Here is a 15,525-nt window from a genome sequence, read left to right as displayed (position 1 = left end):
AAAAATTGAAAACAAGAGTATTAGTACATTCCAACAAATAACAATCGACTCGATTTTTTTTTTGAATATCTGACCAACACACTTGTATCTGATCATGAAAACAATTACTGAATTACTTGCTTACTACCTGTTTCAAACTTTATAGTTTCAAAACAAAATACAGTTAAAAAATTGTAGACTTACATCAGTAGTCCTTCTATTATTTTTTTAAAGTTTCATAAAGCTTGCTAAACTTAGTTTGAAATTATTCGTTTCTATTTAAAACATTTTCATCATTCCATTCTTACATGCAAAACAATTCACTACTGTACCAAAAATACAAAATTGCGTCGACCGGGAGTCGAACCCGGAACTAGTGCTTGGAAGGCACCAATGCTAACCGTTACACCATCGACGCATGTCTCAAATTGAAAATTACTGTATATAAACACAAAAGTCGAGACAAGTAAATCTGTAGCGCATTCGAATGCTAGCATATGTTCGTTCAAGCGTTTTTTTTTGCCCTTAGCTCGACAAATTGTGCTATATTATTGCGCTGCAAATTTTAAACGTGTTTTTGCTCGATGGCTTTGACGCTCGTTGAAAATAATCACGTGGTTTAGTAAACTGCAAACTTATAGAGAAATTTTACTTGTCGGCCGTTGACTTTTAATTCACGTTGTTCGTTAGCTGTTGTTTAAAACTAAATACTGAATTTCTTGACGTCACATTCAAGTTTTAGCTACATATAGTTTAAAAAAAATATTGTTTATAATATGAAACTAACGATGAATTGTGTTAATAAGCTAAAAAAAAATTAATTATTTTTCTACAACTTTTTTTACTTGAAAAATAAAACTTTAATAGCTTACGCTATTTACAATAAATATTATATTATATACTACATATCAGATAAATCATAAATAAGCATTTTTTCAATTTTTTTAAATATAAATACCAAATTTTCATTAACTACTAAAATAATTACTTATTTCTTTAAGTTATGTTAATTTTAAAGCTATGGCTTAAATTTTCTTAATTTAGTTAAGTATAAATAAAATTCTCATTCTCATAGGCACTATTTAATTTATAATCTAATAAAATAGCACTATATGAATTAAATGTTAATTTAAGATTAATCGCTCTTATGAAAGGATTCTATCAATTTTTTTTATACAATTTCGACTACCATAACCTTACGGTTTTTATTGGGATCAGAAGATTAAACAAGGTTAAATATTTATATCCAAGTTTTGTCTTGGGAAATTTGTAGAATAATTCACTGAACGACAAAAAATAAAAACACCAAAAATGTTTGGTCCTAGGACCTGGTGTACGAGAATACGCTTCAGTTATCGAGTCGTACACTACAAATAGAATACAGATAAAGGACTTTTCCAAATAAAAACATATAATCAGAAAGGAATAGTTTCCTGGTCTTATTGGTCATCATCGTGCTTACACAAACGTAAAAAAAAGCATATACCTATTAATGTTTCACTCACGAATTTTACTTACTGCTTATATAATGTTTGAATGCAAAAATGTTAATTGTTTAAATTGACACCTCGGAAAACATTATGGTATAATTAATTCTTAATTCTGTTTTTTTCAACAACCGACTTATAAAATGTTTGACAAAACTAGATATCAAAGTGATAACTTGGTTTTAAGAAAAACTAAGTAAATTTTAATATTTTTACAAAATTTCTCAACTTTTTTACTTTGCTTAAGTAGTTGCAACTGTACATTTATTTTAGTTCTAAACCTGTCTGTTAATATTTAAATAAACGAAAGTAAAAATGGTAAATTAGTTTTATAAATACATAAGCTAGTTTTAAATTTTGATAAATAAATTTTGGCTAATGTTACTATCACAGTTTTCTAAATTGTACATGATTTGTTTAACTGTAATAAAAATAAAATAACATTTTTAAAATAAATATTTTATTTAAAAATGTTTATAATTTAAAAACGTACAAAAACTAAATATCTAGCCGTTAATAAGACAGTAAAAAAAAATTGAGTACTAAAATGCACTAATATTTAAATCGCATAAAATCAAAGCTAAATGAGCACTTGATTGATTATATCACATCACAACAGATAGCTACTATACGCTGCGTTTGATAAGCATTTGGTTTATATAGTATAAATTTCAAACTCATCACAAGCATTGTTGGTTCAGTGGTAGAATTCTCGCCTGCCACGCGGGAGGCCCGGGTTCGATTCCCGGACAATGCACTTTTGCTTATATGATTGATTACTGTCTTAATTTAGCTTTTTGTATTTTTTCTTATCACGTCCGAGAAACTGACTTATTGAAAAAAAAGTTTTTTTTTAATTTTTTTAATTTGTTTTACGAGTTTCCCCTAAAATCTTAAAATTTATTATTTTGGTTTCTTATTAAAGATAACGAGTTGTTTTATGCAACAATAATAACCAACTTAACAGTTGTGTTTGTTTTTCATTACTTACTGCTTAACTTTTCAAACTATAAACCAGAGAAGAAATTGAAATTGTATGCTTTTGATCTCGTACTTTGAACACAGCCGAAAAGTGCAAACTTATCTAAATTATTGTCGTTCTTACTAAAGCTAAATCTAAATTACTAGTTATTTAATTTATAAACCAGAGTCTCTGTATTCTATTAAGTTTTTAAATAGCTTTCAATTTGGTTTAGAAATTATTGAAAGTCATAATTTTTGTTTTTCTTGTTTGGTCGTATTATATCACCTCTAACTTTAAACTATATAATAAATACTTTTCTATGAAAATTTCAAACTTTATATAAACTAAAATTTCATCCAACTTTAAGTGTTTTTGAACTTAAATAAATCACAGTTTCACTGTTTGTTATTTTCTTTTAACAACTAAAATTTAGTTAATCTGTTTTGAAATGATTTAATGTTTCAACTGTGTTGTACATGATTAAGAAAATCATGTGTTGTTTAATGCATTTGAATAACTTGCTTGGTGTATATATTAACTTTGTACTAATTCGTAGTAGTTTTCGTGTACTTTAACTAAAATTGTTTAAAATTAAACTATTTAACGCTTATTTAAAGGAAGATTATTTTTAATAATAAGCTGCACTTTCTACACAAACTTTTTGCTTAATAGTGAGAACTCAAGAAGTTCGAACTTAAGCGGCAGAACTTTTACATTTGAAATCAATATCAAGGTTATATGTGATTTTAGCATTGCCTTTTTGTTTTCGTAATCATAAAACAATGGTAGATCGATCGGTTTTAGTTGGTTACCATTAATATATAAATGTTGCGAATTTCAATACTAACGACAACACTAACTTAAAAATATAACAAATATTTCAATAAAGTGTTCTAGATATTTGTTTTTTGAAAATGAAAGAAAACTTTTCAAGACAACAATTAAATGATTTATTTTTAGAACACTGCCTTTAAATACTTCATTAATAATTTTTAACAGTAGTATAAGTTTTATAACTAAAACCTTATTTCGTTAAAACAAAAAACTTGTATAAAATAATGAGTTTGCCTGTTTTGAATATAAAATAATTTGAACCATTAATTATTATTGTGTTTTACATTTTTATCTAGAAATTCAGTTGTTAAAAACTATTCAAATTATAAAATGTCTTTTAGTAAAAAGCTACTTTATAAAATGATATTTAAAGAAATAGTTAATTTTGTTGTTTTTAAAAATTAACAATGTCAAATAAAATATTATTTATATTAATCACGATAAACCTCCTTAACTAAGAATTTGATGAAATTAAAAACAAAGTCCTTCGAGCCGGAGTCGAACCAGCGACCTATGGATTTCTAACAACACGCTACAGTCCACCGCTCTACCAACTGAGCTATCGAAGGTCACGCAAATTCACACAAATTTGTGTATATAAACTTTAGTGTTTGAAGCACGTTTGCACTTAACAATTGATTTTGTTTATTAAGTACATACATCAGCACGGCATATTTAAACAAAAGTATGCTTTTGAAATTGAAACATTTTTGATTGCTTTTATCAACTCACTAGTATGCTAAACTTATGCGTTTCTTCTGTTAAGTTAGTATATGTGTACCTATTGAAGTCTTTAAAGCTTAAAAATTTTCAATACCAATTTACAAACAATAACTTGAAAATATATTTTTATAATAGTTCTTAATGCGTACCAACTGAGATATCGAAGGTTGTTATAGTAATCATGATTTTTTTCTATATAATAAAACAATTAATGTATACCTTTACACTTTTTTCAAAAAGCTTGTAAACACTGAGAATAATATAAAATTGTATTAGTTTGTTTACATGTGGTTCAAGTAGTAATTGTAACCTATCATAATTCTTAATTCTAAGTTTTTGCACAACTTTATTTGTAAACAAATAAATAAGCGTTATATGTTTTTTAAATACAAGAAAATTAAATATAAATTTAAAAATTGTAAAAAAAAATATTTTATAGAAAAATTCTGAAACTTATGTAAAACAACTATAACTTTTAGTTTAGATTAAGAAAATCAAACTTAATAAAAGCTACCATAAAAATGTAGGAAAATAGTAGTTTACAACAAAAATGCTTAGACTATATTTTAATAAATTAACAAGACTTTTTAAGCTTAGTTGAAACTTTTCTATGTTTGGTGTATAACTAGCACTGTATTTTTTGTTAAAGTATATATGTATGTACTTAAGCATTATTATATGTACTTAGATATTTTTGTGTATTAAACAGCTCTTAATCAATGTTTCGAAGTATTTGATAAATTAAACGTTTTCAAAACATTTTTAAACTTATTACGTAGAGATAATTTGAAAAACTAATAGACTATACTTTTTGGCAAAATTTTAAATTACTATTAAAGGTATGTATTAAAAAATACAAAATGACTATTATGCATTAAAAACAATTGAAATTATTTAAGTAGGTATAACTGTTAACAATTTGAAAGCTATTTAACATAAGTGGCTTTATAAAGATTTCGCAAATATTTAAAGCTTGTGCATATCATTTGCGTATATAAACCGTCAAAATCCTTTGTAAATGCATGTCAGGATGGCCGAGTGGTCTAAGGCGCCAGACTCAAGCGTAAAGCTTCATCGCGACGCGATGATGAGTGTTCTGGTCCACAAATGTGGGCGTGGGTTCGAATCCCACTTCTGACACTTTTTAATGGTCATTTTATATTCAGTATCATAAGTACTTACAAATTTTTATCTTATTTATTTCAAACGTAATTTTGTAGAAAATTTAAGAGTTATTTCGAAATAATATTATAAGTACTTAAATTACATTAATCAGTCAACTAAGTTCTGCTTAAAGGTTTACACTAACTTATATGTATATGTTATAATACATTTTTTCAATTATACAATAAACCACATTTTTTACATATGTTTCATACTAATAACTCTATTCCATATAATCGTCAGAAAAACTTTACTTTATTTGAAAAGTTTCACAGAATTTTGGGAAATTAAAAGTATTACAAGTTTTGTGACATACTAATGATGTTTGAAATTCATTTACAGTAAGTTGATAATTACAGTATGTAAGTACATACTGTATACCTTTTACACAAATAAATTTGTTTAAATATATCTAAAATGTTGTTCTAAATGAAGCAATAAAAACCAAAACTAAAACACAACACTTTTGAAAAATTTTATAAAAAAATGAACTAATAAATGTCTATAAAGTTAATAAATAAGTTTTGCAGAGTTAAAATTTACATAAGTTACAATTAACAAGTCATATTTTTAAACGGTTTATAAAATACTTAAATTTAAATAAAAAAGTAACTGATTTTAAAAACAAAAAGTACAGTAAAATGTACTTTCGTAATAAACAATTATAAATAAAACAATACAAATATATTAAAGTATTATTAAATGAATTTACACTAAACCTTCAAAGTATAATACGGATGTTTGGAATTAATTTTTAAAAAATACAGAGATGGGTTAGAACCCACGCGTGCAGAGCACAAAGTGTTATGATATAATTATAAAGTAGTTTTTTTTAAGAATTCATCACAATGAAAACTAGATATTTTAACTTAAAATTTAAATTATAAACATACCCTAAAGAGTTGATATGTCACAAACTGCATATGTCACAAAAGTTTTGTGACGTAATAATGAAAAGATTAATGCATTTTTGTCGTTCCATAAACTATTTAGTAAAATCAAACAAGACATAATTTAGTCAAACATGATTTGGTAAAATCTAACAGGATTCAGTAAAATTAAACCGATTTAGTTAAGTCATACATGATTCAGTAAATTTGTACATGATTTAGTTTATAAAATTTTTGATTTAATTGATTAAAACATATTTTACTTAGGTCAAACATGATTTAGTAAAATCAAACAAAATTTAGTAAAGTACAAGTCATACACAGGTTAGTGAAATCAAAGAAGATTTCATAAAATAAAACAGAATTTGGTAAAGTAAAACATGATTTAGTAAAATGTAACCTGATTTAGTTAAGTCAAATTTGATTTAATAAAGTCAAACATGATTTAATAAAATTTAACCGGACTTAACTTTCAAACAAAACTTTTAGTAAAGTGAAAAATGATTTTTAAAAGTCTGACACGATTAAGTAAAGTCATACACTATTTAGTTTAAAACATTTAATAGATTCTGATTTAGATAATTAAAACATTTTCTAGTTAGTTAAACAAAATTTAGTAAAGTTGAACAAAACTTGTTCCTAATCTACTTATGCTTTGATAATAAACAATTTTTTTTGGAAATAATTTAGTTTATGTAAAGCCAATACTTTTCATGGGTGAATTGAAATAGTGAAAATGTTGATATAATTAAGTATTTGAATTCGTATGATGTATCCCGGGTAGAGGCATGGTTTTTTATCGATTTAACCTGTACTTATCATTTGTTCATGTTAATGCAACTTTACTTTATATAGTCATTTATTTAACATAGTTGTTTTGTTTCTTAACGTATACATTTTTTCAACGTTATGTAGTTGTGCTTTTTTATGATTTATGTTACAATGATTGTGCTCTATGCGTTATAATCCCAAAGGCCTGAGTTAGGGGATTACTTTTACTAATTAAATAAAAATTAAATGCTAAATATAAGGAGTTATAAACTTAATAATACTATATATCTTATTTTAAGAGTCCAGAACACCTTAGTAACAACTATCTTAAACACTTTGTATGTATAAGTATCAGAGTGATTAGTTATTATGTACTGCTAAATATATACAATACAAGTAACAGTTGTGCTAAAAACGTTTGTTCAAAAAAAGCAATCAAATGAACTCACTAAGAAGCAACTGAACAACATAATAGTAACAAGAAAACAATAATACTCTCTGGCGCTAATGTGTGTGGCAAGAATTTAGGCAAAAAATAACAAAAGGTACTTTGTTGTAGTATAAGTTATTCAAGTAAGTTCTAGTTATTTGTAAATTACATTTGTTTAGTTTATCAAGTTAAGTTTTACTAAGTTTGAAATATATTCATCATTAACTGTAAGTTTAAGATAATTGAAATAAAATTTAAAAGTTGTTGAGTTAGAATTTAAAATGTATAAGCGACTTTAAAAATAGAAAAAGTTTAATTGTTATACAACTTTTTCTAGATATTGTTTGAACAGATAAATAAAAAGCTTTATAATAATCTTTTCAAATAATCACTCACTTTATAAACAGAAAAATTGTAATTATTTTATTAAAAGTAAGAGGGACTTAACATTTTTTTTCTTGAAAAGTTTTTAAGTAAAGTGTTTAAGTATTTATACAAATAAACTGCAATGCGCTTTAGTAAGACTTTAAAACATATATGTGTACATATAATGTTAGGAATAAAATATTTACTTATTTTCAAATTTTTAAAAGAAAAATTTTGCCTATTAAGTTTTTATAAGTTTATGTTTTAATAACTTACAAAACTAAACTAAGTTAAATTTACAATATGAAATAAATAACTAACTGTTTAAAAAAAACATTTCGATTGTTATGAGTACTTACAAATATTAAAAAAAAAATTAAACTTAACATCATCAAATAGTTTGAAATATATAGATATAGCACTAAAGTTTCAAGAAATAAAGCTCACAGAAGTTTAAGTTACATAAACGTGCTTTAATTGTTACGTCATAACGTTTACTTATACGTTTATAAATACAAAACAACTTCTGTTATCATAGTCCTACATGGTCTAGTGGTTAGGATTCCTGGCTTTCACCCAGGCGGCCCGGGTTCGATTCACGGTGTAGGAACTATTTCTTTTTTAATAGAAAATTAGATGTTGGGTTTTAAGCGGTGTAACAAATTTTGTTTATAAATTACACTAATCTATGAACACTTTTATATAATATTTTTGTACTTAAAATACATGAAAATAACAAAATAAAAATTGGACTAAACGTTAACTTTAATCACATTTAAATTTAAATAAGTTACTAATAAAACCTATTTAAGTTTTACATATATACAGCATAAATAAACTTAACTAAACGAATAAGTAAGTAAGCATTAACGGAAAAAATATAGTACTAAAGTAGTGAATGATACTTTAGTTGTTATAATTATTAGAAACGTAAATAAATCAATAAACCTAAAATGCATACAAAAGAGCGATAAATTTTATTTAGTATATAAACTACATTAACGTTACTACCTTATAAAGTGTTATTTATTCATTGTTTTAAAATAAATAAAAAATCAGAAAAGTATTTTAAATATAGTGTTTAAATAACTGGAACTAAATAAAAGTTTACTTTTTTTTGTTAAATATTGACTATAGTTGACTATAGTACTTGATAACTGGAATCTTTTTTTTTTGATGTCAAATATTTTTGCATACTGTTAAATAGATTATTGTTGTGACATACTACCTCTTTAGGGTATGTTTATAATTTAAATTTTAAGTTAAAATATCTAGTTTTCATTGTGATGAATTCTTAAAAAAAACTACTTTATAATTATGTCATAACACTTTGTGCTCTGTATGTAATGTATTATAACATATACATATAAGTTAGTGTAAACCTTTAAGCAGAACTTAGTTGACTGATTAATGTAATTTAAGTACTTATAATATTATTTCGAAATAACTCTTAAATTTTCTACAAAATTACGTTTGAAATAAATAAGATAAAAATTTGTAAGTACTTATGATACTGAATATAAAATGACCATTAAAAAGTGTCAGAAGTGGGATTCGAACCCACGCCCACATTTGTGGACCAGAACACTCATCATCGCGTCGCGATGAAGCTTTACGCTTGAGTCTGGCGCCTTAGACCACTCGGCCATCCTGACATGCATTTACAAAGGATTTTGACGGTTTATATACGCAAATGATATGCACAAGCTTTAAATATTTGCGAAATCTTTATAAAGCCACTTATGTTAAATAGCTTTCAAATTGTTAACAGTTATACCTACTTAAATAATTTCAATTGTTTTTAATGCATAATAGTCATTTTGTATTTTTTAATACATACCTTTAATAGTAATTTAAAATTTTGCCAAAAAGTATAGTCTATTAGTTTTTCAAATTATCTCTACGTAATAAGTTTAAAAATGTTTTGAAAACGTTTAATTTATCAAATACTTCGAAACATTGATTAAGAGCTGTTTAATACACAAAAATATCTAAGTACATATAATAATGCTTAAGTACATACATATATACTTTAACAAAAAATACAGTGCTAGTTATACACCAAACATAGAAAAGTTTCAACTAAGCTTAAAAAGTCTTGTTAATTTATTAAAATATAGTCTAAGCATTTTTGTTGTAAACTACTATTTTCCTACATTTTTATGGTAGCTTTTATTAAGTTTGATTTTCTTAATCTAAACTAAAAGTTATAGTTGTTTTACATAAGTTTCAGAATTTTTCTATAAAATATTTTTTTTTACAATTTTTAAATTTATATTTAATTTTCTTGTATTTAAAAAACATATAACGCTTATTTATTTGTTTACAAATAAAGTTGTGCAAAAACTTAGAATTAAGAATTATGATAGGTTACAATTACTACTTGAACCACATGTAAACAAACTAATACAATTTTATATTATTCTCAGTGTTTACAAGCTTTTTGAAAAAAGTGTAAAGGTATACATTAATTGTTTTATTATATAGAAAAAAATCATGATTACTATAACAACCTTCGATATCTCAGTTGGTACGCATTAAGAACTATTATAAAAATATATTTTCAAGTTATTGTTTGTAAATTGGTATTGAAAATTTTTAAGCTTTAAAGACTTCAATAGGTACACATATACTAACTTAACAGAAGAAACGCATAAGTTTAGCATACTAGTGAGTTGATAAAAGCAATCAAAAATGTTTCAATTTCAAAAGCATACTTTTGTTTAAATATGCCGTGCTGATGTATGTACTTAATAAACAAAATCAATTGTTAAGTGCAAACGTGCTTCAAACACTAAAGTTTATATACACAAATTTGTGTGAATTTGCGTGACCTTCGATAGCTCAGTTGGTAGAGCGGTGGACTGTAGCGTGTTGTTAGAAATCCATAGGTCGCTGGTTCGACTCCGGCTCGAAGGACTTTGTTTTTAATTTCATCAAATTCTTAGTTAAGGAGGTTTATCGTGATTAATATAAATAATATTTTATTTGACATTGTTAATTTTTAAAAACAACAAAATTAACTATTTCTTTAAATATCATTTTATAAAGTAGCTTTTTACTAAAAGACATTTTATAATTTGAATAGTTTTTAACAACTGAATTTCTAGATAAAAATGTAAAACACAATAATAATTAATGGTTCAAATTATTTTATATTCAAAACAGGCAAACTCATTATTTTATACAAGTTTTTTGTTTTAACGAAATAAGGTTTTAGTTATAAAACTTATACTACTGTTAAAAATTATTAATGAAGTATTTAAAGGCAGTGTTCTAAAAATAAATCATTTAATTGTTGTCTTGAAAAGTTTTCTTTCATTTTCAAAAAACAAATATCTAGAACACTTTATTGAAATATTTGTTATATTTTTAAGTTAGTGTTGTCGTTAGTATTGAAATTCGCAACATTTATATATTAATGGTAACCAACTAAAACCGATCGATCTACCATTGTTTTATGATTACGAAAACAAAAAGGCAATGCTAAAATCACATATAACCTTGATATTGATTTCAAATGTAAAAGTTCTGCCGCTTAAGTTCGAACTTCTTGAGTTCTCACTATTAAGCAAAAAGTTTGTGTAGAAAGTGCAGCTTATTATTAAAAATAATCTTCCTTTAAATAAGCGTTAAATAGTTTAATTTTAAACAATTTTAGTTAAAGTACACGAAAACTACTACGAATTAGTACAAAGTTAATATATACACCAAGCAAGTTATTCAAATGCATTAAACAACACATGATTTTCTTAATCATGTACAACACAGTTGAAACATTAAATCATTTCAAAACAGATTAACTAAATTTTAGTTGTTAAAAGAAAATAACAAACAGTGAAACTGTGATTTATTTAAGTTCAAAAACACTTAAAGTTGGATGAAATTTTAGTTTATATAAAGTTTGAAATTTTCATAGAAAAGTATTTATTATATAGTTTAAAGTTAGAGGTGATATAATACGACCAAACAAGAAAAACAAAAATTATGACTTTCAATAATTTCTAAACCAAATTGAAAGCTATTTAAAAACTTAATAGAATACAGAGACTCTGGTTTATAAATTAAATAACTAGTAATTTAGATTTAGCTTTAGTAAGAACGACAATAATTTAGATAAGTTTGCACTTTTCGGCTGTGTTCAAAGTACGAGATCAAAAGCATACAATTTCAATTTCTTCTCTGGTTTATAGTTTGAAAAGTTAAGCAGTAAGTAATGAAAAACAAACACAACTGTTAAGTTGGTTATTATTGTTGCATAAAACAACTCGTTATCTTTAATAAGAAACCAAAATAATAAATTTTAAGATTTTAGGGGAAACTCGTAAAACAAATTAAAAAAATTAAAAAAAAACTTTTTTTTCAATAAGTCAGTTTCTCGGACGTGATAAGAAAAAATACAAAAAGCTAAATTAAGACAGTAATCAATCATATAAGCAAAAGTGCATTGTCCGGGAATCGAACCCGGGCCTCCCGCGTGGCAGGCGAGAATTCTACCACTGAACCAACAATGCTTGTGATGAGTTTGAAATTTATACTATATAAACCAAATGCTTATCAAACGCAGCGTATAGTAGCTATCTGTTGTGATGTGATATAATCAATCAAGTGCTCATTTAGCTTTGATTTTATGCGATTTAAATATTAGTGCATTTTAGTACTCAATTTTTTTTTACTGTCTTATTAACGGCTAGATATTTAGTTTTTGTACGTTTTTAAATTATAAACATTTTTAAATAAAATATTTATTTTAAAAATGTTATTTTATTTTTATTACAGTTAAACAAATCATGTACAATTTAGAAAACTGTGATAGTAACATTAGCCAAAATTTATTTATCAAAATTTAAAACTAGCTTATGTATTTATAAAACTAATTTACCATTTTTACTTTCGTTTATTTAAATATTAACAGACAGGTTTAGAACTAAAATAAATGTACAGTTGCAACTACTTAAGCAAAGTAAAAAAGTTGAGAAATTTTGTAAAAATATTAAAATTTACTTAGTTTTTCTTAAAACCAAGTTATCACTTTGATATCTAGTTTTGTCAAACATTTTATAAGTCGGTTGTTGAAAAAAACAGAATTAAGAATTAATTATACCATAATGTTTTCCGAGGTGTCAATTTAAACAATTAACATTTTTGCATTCAAACATTATATAAGCAGTAAGTAAAATTCGTGAGTGAAACATTAATAGGTATATGCTTTTTTTTACGTTTGTGTAAGCACGATGATGACCAATAAGACCAGGAAACTATTCCTTTCTGATTATATGTTTTTATTTGGAAAAGTCCTTTATCTGTATTCTATTTGTAGTGTACGACTCGATAACTGAAGCGTATTCTCGTACACCAGGTCCTAGGACCAAACATTTTTGGTGTTTTTATTTTTTGTCGTTCAGTGAATTATTCTACAAATTTCCCAAGACAAAACTTGGATATAAATATTTAACCTTGTTTAATCTTCTGATCCCAATAAAAACCGTAAGGTTATGGTAGTCGAAATTGTATAAAAAAAATTGATAGAATCCTTTCATAAGAGCGATTAATCTTAAATTAACATTTAATTCATATAGTGCTATTTTATTAGATTATAAATTAAATAGTGCCTATGAGAATGAGAATTTTATTTATACTTAACTAAATTAAGAAAATTTAAGCCATAGCTTTAAAATTAACATAACTTAAAGAAATAAGTAATTATTTTAGTAGTTAATGAAAATTTGGTATTTATATTTAAAAAAATTGAAAAAATGCTTATTTATGATTTATCTGATATGTAGTATATAATATAATATTTATTGTAAATAGCGTAAGCTATTAAAGTTTTATTTTTCAAGTAAAAAAAGTTGTAGAAAAATAATTAATTTTTTTTTAGCTTATTAACACAATTCATCGTTAGTTTCATATTATAAACAATATTTTTTTTAAACTATATGTAGCTAAAACTTGAATGTGACGTCAAGAAATTCAGTATTTAGTTTTAAACAACAGCTAACGAACAACGTGAATTAAAAGTCAACGGCCGACAAGTAAAATTTCTCTATAAGTTTGCAGTTTACTAAACCACGTGATTATTTTCAACGAGCGTCAAAGCCATCGAGCAAAAACACGTTTAAAATTTGCAGCGCAATAATATAGCACAATTTGTCGAGCTAAGGGCAAAAAAAAACGCTTGAACGAACATATGCTAGCATTCGAATGCGCTACAGATTTACTTGTCTCGACTTTTGTGTTTATATACAGTAATTTTCAATTTGAGACATGCGTCGATGGTGTAACGGTTAGCATTGGTGCCTTCCAAGCACTAGTTCCGGGTTCGACTCCCGGTCGACGCAATGTTGTATTTTTGGTACAGTAGTGAATTGTTTTGCATGTAAGAATGGAATGATGAAAATGTTTTAAATAGAAACGAATAATTTCAAACTAAGTTTAGCAAGCTTTATGAAACTTTAAAAAAAATAATAGAAGGACTACTGATGTAAGTCTACAATTTTTTAACTGTATTTTGTTTTGAAACTATAAAGTTTGAAACAGGTAGTAAGCAAGTAATTCAGTAATTGTTTTCATGATCAGATACAAGTGTGTTGGTCAGATATTCAAAAAAAAAATCGAGTCGATTGTTATTTGTTGGAATGTACTAATACTCTTGTTTTCAATTTTTACATAACTGTATTTTTTTATGGTTTAGTTGCTTTCAAGTCAAAAATCAAGCTCACCTAATTTGTTATGTATTACCATTTAAAGTAAACTATCAGTATATTTACAATTCTACAAGAAAATATCGTTAAAAAACAGGTCATAGATTGTACCTTTTTTTTTTTTAATATACATTCATAAATATTGTTCTGTTGACCCTGCTTAAAAAACAAGTTGTTTTAGATTCTGTTTAATACTACTTGATATTAAAAAATATAAAAGAAAAACACAAAAGCTATAATAAAAAAATGTTTTTATCAAAATATGTTCATTTCAGCAAAAAACAAAAAGAGACCACGCCCAACGTGGGGCTCGAACCCACGACCGTTGGATTAAGAGTCCAACGCTCTACCGACTGAGCTAGCCGGGCGCTTGGAATCAAGCCGTGTTACAGCTATATATTTGTTAAATTTTAATTTAAACTCTCATTGTTTTTTTTTAGTGTTTATTACCAGTTAACAATTGTTATCAATTTATTTATAAATAATGCTTTTAAAGTTACGTTAAATTAATATATTTGTTTTTAACTTATGTTAGTAGTTGTTAGATAGTTTACTAAAAATCAAATTTATTCTTTTTCACACATTCTGGTCTTACTTAATAAAATTTATGTTATAGGTCCATTATTTTGCATAAATAACGGTAAGAAATTTTAGTCATGAAGTTTAGTATATGAATTGTTTTTCTTTTTTATATACTTTTACATTAATAAGTTTTATTGGTAGTGTCATATTCTTTTTTATAACCAACTTATTTCTCGAAGCTTTGTATATAGCTAACAAGTATGGGAACGGGTCAAATATGAACGGGGACAATTTTGCACGAAAGTACAGTTTTGCACAAAGATACTTTTGCATGAAGGGTCACTTTTAAATAAAAGTTTAAAAATACAAACAAATCACAAAGCAAAAGAAAACATTGATAAAAAAAAAGAAAATATGTATTAACTAAAATTAAAGACAAAAGTTAAGAATAAAGATAACAACCGAGATTAAGGGTTAGGGGAAACAGTTATAGTAAAAATTAAAAAAATTAGTAAAACTAACAATAAAAAACTAATATAATAAAGTATAAAACAGAAAAAGAGTTGACAAAAAAAAAACAGAAGAAAAAAAAAGTTACCGACCGGAGTTAAGATTTAGGGGTAACAGTGATAGTAAAAACACAAACGTAAAGAAAAAATAAATAGATTATTAAAATTTAAGATTAAAAATA

General features: G+C 25.3%; 10 non-coding genes across 10 annotated transcripts; 5 read left to right on the top strand and 5 right to left on the bottom strand.

Annotated features, from left to right (window-relative positions):
* Nucleotides 1-325: 325 nt before the first annotated feature.
* Trnag-ucc (transfer RNA glycine (anticodon UCC)) lies at nt 326-397 on the bottom strand. Its single transcript has one exon. It is a non-coding gene; the product is annotated as a tRNA-Gly (tRNA).
* A 1,755-nt stretch (nt 398-2,152) lies between these two features.
* On the top strand, nt 2,153-2,223 carry Trnag-gcc (transfer RNA glycine (anticodon GCC)). The gene has a single exon. It is a non-coding gene; the product is annotated as a tRNA-Gly (tRNA).
* Nucleotides 2,224-3,747: 1,524 nt separating this feature from the next.
* On the bottom strand, nt 3,748-3,833 carry Trnay-gua (transfer RNA tyrosine (anticodon GUA)). The gene is given in 2 exon segments: nt 3,748-3,783; nt 3,797-3,833. It is a non-coding gene; the product is annotated as a tRNA-Tyr (tRNA).
* Nucleotides 3,834-5,011: 1,178 nt separating this feature from the next.
* On the top strand, nt 5,012-5,127 carry Trnal-caa (transfer RNA leucine (anticodon CAA)). Its single transcript has 2 exons — nt 5,012-5,049; nt 5,082-5,127. It is a non-coding gene; the product is annotated as a tRNA-Leu (tRNA).
* Nucleotides 5,128-8,146: 3,019 nt separating this feature from the next.
* On the top strand, nt 8,147-8,218 carry Trnae-uuc (transfer RNA glutamic acid (anticodon UUC)). The gene has a single exon. It is a non-coding gene; the product is annotated as a tRNA-Glu (tRNA).
* Nucleotides 8,219-9,147: 929 nt separating this feature from the next.
* Nucleotides 9,148-9,263, bottom strand: Trnal-caa (transfer RNA leucine (anticodon CAA)). Its single transcript has 2 exons — nt 9,226-9,263; nt 9,148-9,193 (listed from the first exon to the last, which is right to left on the bottom strand). It is a non-coding gene; the product is annotated as a tRNA-Leu (tRNA).
* Nucleotides 9,264-10,441: 1,178 nt separating this feature from the next.
* Nucleotides 10,442-10,527, top strand: Trnay-gua (transfer RNA tyrosine (anticodon GUA)). Its single transcript is given in 2 exon segments — nt 10,442-10,478; nt 10,492-10,527. It is a non-coding gene; the product is annotated as a tRNA-Tyr (tRNA).
* A 1,524-nt stretch (nt 10,528-12,051) lies between these two features.
* On the bottom strand, nt 12,052-12,122 carry Trnag-gcc (transfer RNA glycine (anticodon GCC)). Its single transcript has one exon. It is a non-coding gene; the product is annotated as a tRNA-Gly (tRNA).
* Nucleotides 12,123-13,877: 1,755 nt separating this feature from the next.
* On the top strand, nt 13,878-13,949 carry Trnag-ucc (transfer RNA glycine (anticodon UCC)). Its single transcript has one exon. It is a non-coding gene; the product is annotated as a tRNA-Gly (tRNA).
* Nucleotides 13,950-14,607: 658 nt separating this feature from the next.
* On the bottom strand, nt 14,608-14,680 carry Trnak-cuu (transfer RNA lysine (anticodon CUU)). The gene has a single exon. It is a non-coding gene; the product is annotated as a tRNA-Lys (tRNA).
* Between the last annotated feature and the right edge of the window lie 845 nt (nt 14,681-15,525).

This window comes from Thalia democratica, chromosome 2 (assembly GCF_965202585.1).
Source record: "Thalia democratica chromosome 2, ktThaDemo2.hap1.1, whole genome shotgun sequence".
Lineage (NCBI taxonomy): Eukaryota > Metazoa > Chordata > Thaliacea > Salpida > Salpidae > Thalia > Thalia democratica.
This window is presented reverse-complemented; position numbering and strand designations above follow the sequence as displayed.